Raw genomic sequence first — 3,941 nt, forward strand, 5'->3', positions numbered from 1 at the left:
GTTGTTAGGTGCCATTGAATCAGTTCCGGCTCATAGCGACACTATGCACGACAGAATGAAACACTGCCTGGGCCTGAGCCATCCTTAACAGTCGTTGTTATACTTGAGCTCATTGTTGCAGCCACTGTGTCAGTCTACCTCACTGAGGGTCTTCCTCTTTTCCGCTGACCCTGTACTCTGCCAAGCATGATGTCCTTCTCCAGGGACTGATCCCTTCTGACAACATGTCCAAAGTATGTAAGACACAGTCTCTCCATCCTTGCTTCTAAGGAGCGTTCTGGTGGTACTTTTACCAAGACAGATTTCTTCGTTCTTCTGGCTGTCCATGGTATATTCAATATTCTTCACCAACACCACAATTCAAAGGTATCAATTCTTCTTTGGCCTTCCTTATTCATCGTCCAGCTTTTGTGTGCATATGGTGCGATTGAAAATACCACAGCCTGGTCAGGCGCACCTTAGTCTTCAAAGTGACATCTTTGTTTTCAACACTTTAAAGAGGTCTTCTGCAACAGATTTGCCCAGTGCAACACGTCTTTTGATTTCTTGACTGCTGCTTCCATGGCTGTTGATCGTGGATCCAAGTAAAATGAAATCCTTAACAACTTTAATCTGCTCACTGCTAACCCCTTCGTTGCCAGTTTCAAGCACTTGTTCAACCCGGTGAAGCCTGCGCATAGCGGCCAGGCGCCAGACTGGCCACCACTCTCAGGATTTTTACCTCCTATAACTCCAACAGAAAAGTTTTTTCTTTCCCACCTGATGCTGGAACCACCAAGGGAACTCTTCTAAAAGCACCTCACCAGATTGCTTTCATGGGTGTTGGAAACAGGGGCCAGTGTGTGGACATAAGTGGGCTTCAAGTAGCCTTAGCTGAGTGCCAGTCAGAATTCCCAATGCACAGTAAAGCTAGCTTCCCTAGTATTCTCAGTGACCCAGACCTCAGTTCTTCCAATTTTGGATTTGACACCTTGGTTGCCTCTCAAAACACAGAAGCTTTAGTCAGTGGACCAGAACCACCTATTGAAAGCCATTTTTGGCCAGCGTTTTTCTAACACCTCCACTCCACGTTTGTGAGGATGCGTTGGCGTGGCTAAATCCAACGGAGACTGACCATGCAATTCAGTGGGATAAGTCAGTGTCTGTTAAGAATAACACTGGGTGTAGAGATGAAGCAAATAATGGCCAGAGCCTTCAAACACCCCTTATCTTCTTCTCAACAAACACATTCCTTGGTGAGTTGAAAAAAAAAATGCAAAACTTGTTTATCATATTGGCCTGACTCCAGCCAATCCTCCTGATCTCCTGGAAAACAAGTCTCTAGTTGCTATAGAAATGTTGCTGAAATTAATGCAGTCGAACTACATAACTGAGTATTTTTAAGTGCTGGTCAATATGGACATGTCCTTACATTCAGTGGAAGTTGTAAATCCGCTAACTACAGCTGTTGATCTACCTTTTGAATTTATCCACCTTTATATATCCAATTGCATCTCTACTTGTGAACAATTTAAGGGTCATTTGGTGCACCTTGTCTGTGTCTTCCTCCAATCCTTGATCCGTAACAAAATTATTAATGTGCGGGACTTGTTTATAGAAGTGCAGGCATTCTGTATTGAATCCCGTAGGATACGAGAAGCTGCTGGCCTTTTCTGGTTGTTGAAGACGTTGGATACTGGAGAAACCCCTTCTGAGACTAAAATGTCAAAGTAATACCTCATCAAAACTACGCCAGTCATTGTTCACCCATACCATGGTTTAATTTTTAAAACTGTTAAAACCCTGAATGGACTGCTTGGTGTAGTACATATAAACAATACTTTATCTACTTAAAGTTTTACTTTCCTGGATGAATTTTTACCTTTAGATGAACTTTTGGTAAGAACTTGAAAAAAATGTGTCTTTTAGGTGTCTTGTTATCCATGGGAGGAACGGTTATCCCAGAAAACTATTATTGCAAAAGAGCAGATGAGCACTAAAGAGCAAAGCACCTGTTTTTGTTTAAAAGCCACATTGCAGACTTCTGATAATTTATGAATCCAGTTTTCCTGAGGTTTCAGTGCTAATGTATTTCATGAGAGTAAAATTAAGATATTCTTAAAAATTTGTGATCCTGTCCTTGATGTGACATTAGGCGAGTATTTTGAATCTTCAGGGGACCAAGAGAAATTTGATTCTTGAGCCCAATTGTACAGGTAGCTCTTAACTTCTCATTAAACACCATCTGAACCAAGGACACACTTGTAACTTTATCCCTTCTTATCGTGGGGATTACTAGACAACAGAGTAAATGTATTCCTTGGGACTCTTAAAAAAAAAAACACAGAACTATTAGAAAGCTTTTTCTAGGCTGGAATAGCTGGTACAGTTTTCTGTTTGTTTTTTTTCCCTCTCAAGACATTCACTAGTTCTTCTGTAATTATTGTTGTTAGTATAAAATAGTCATTTTTTAAAGTTTTTTTGTTTGTTTTTTTAAGGAAAAACACCAGCTAGTGCTTTGAGGGGAATACCATTTCAAATAGCTTGCTGAGTGGGTGCTATTATTACCCTCGTGTGTGTGGTGGGGTAAATGACATGTTTGAGAAGCATTATAGTGAGGTGGAATTGTGTGGACTTTTAGTCTTCATTTAACTCTTGAACAACAGTGCCTTACACTGAAGTTCTTTTTTTTTTTTTAATAAAAGATAAGTGTATATGTATATATAAGGAGCACTTGTGGTACAGTGGTTAAAGCGCTTGGTTGGTAACGAAAAGGTTGGTGGTTGGAACCCACCAGCTGAACCCACCAGCCTCTCCACAAGAGAAAGATGTGGCAGTCTGCTTCTGTAAATGGGGCAGTTCTACTCTGTCCTATAGGGTAGCTATTAGTCGCAATTTACTCAACAGCAATGAGTATGAGTAATGTAGTCAATCATCCGACTATATGTAAAACCATATGTCAGGAACAGGTCCCTGGGTAGTGCAAAGGGTTGAGTGCTAGATTACTACCCAAAAGATTAGAGGTTTGAATGTATCCAGAGAGCTTTAGAATATAAAGCCTGGGGATCTGTTTTGAAAAGACCATAGCCTTGAAAACCCTACAGGGCAGTTCTGCTCTGCACACGGGAGGTAGCTATGAGTCAGAACCAACTCAATGGCAACAAACAACACCATGTCATGATTTTTTTTTGCTTAGTATAAAGATCTTAGAAGTTGCAAAGAATGTGTTTTTATGCTTTACTAATGCTATATTATTAAAATAGATTATGCATATTTAAACTACTTCTTAAATTTTAATTCTTTTATATTAATTGCATTAAACTAGATCACTTCAATCAGAAGTATACTTTCCAGAGTTTGTATTCAAAAGCAAATTAATTCAGAAAGAAAAAAATAAGAAAATAGAATAATTGTAGATAGATTTCCTTGGAAAACTTTTGTTATATCATTCATACTGAGGTTTATAAAATGTGTCACCTACAGTTTAATAAATATTGCCTTTACTTCTAGTAGGATGAATTATTCTTTGGGGACCAAAGAGCATGTAATAGGATTCAGAGCCTGGCAGATGAGTTGTCCCTGACAGATACCTTCCCTGCTAACTGCAACAACAGTAACTGTGATGGTCAAGGTTGTGTATCAACTTGTCTGGGCCGTGATTTTCAGTGGTTTGGCAGTTGTGATGTAATTTGGCAGTCGTATTTTTTTTTATTATTATGTGGTCACTTCCATGATGAGATTTGATATGATATGGTCATCTCCATAATAGGATCTGCTGTGAGAAAAAGATTGGTCAGGTGGCCTGCATCGAATATAAGTGGACTTTCTGGCAAGATTCATAGTCTTTTGCTGGCTTTATATCCTGCAGCTGGCTCCTGTTCATCTGACCTCCAGTTCTTCCTACTCAAGCTAGCAGCTTATCTTTGGTCCTCCCTGCTGATCTTGGAATCCATCAGTCTTTA

At 39.7% G+C, this 3,941-nt stretch overlaps 1 pseudogene; it reads left to right on the plus strand.

Annotated features, from left to right (window-relative positions):
* Positions 1-624: 624 nt before the first annotated feature.
* On the plus strand, positions 625-1,766 carry LOC100661688 (CCR4-NOT transcription complex subunit 11-like; annotated as a pseudogene).
* Positions 1,767-3,941: the final 2,175 nt, after the last annotated feature.

The sequence above is a fragment of the Loxodonta africana genome, chromosome 9, assembly GCF_030014295.1.
Source record: "Loxodonta africana isolate mLoxAfr1 chromosome 9, mLoxAfr1.hap2, whole genome shotgun sequence".
Classification (NCBI taxonomy): Eukaryota; Metazoa; Chordata; class Mammalia; order Proboscidea; family Elephantidae; genus Loxodonta; species Loxodonta africana.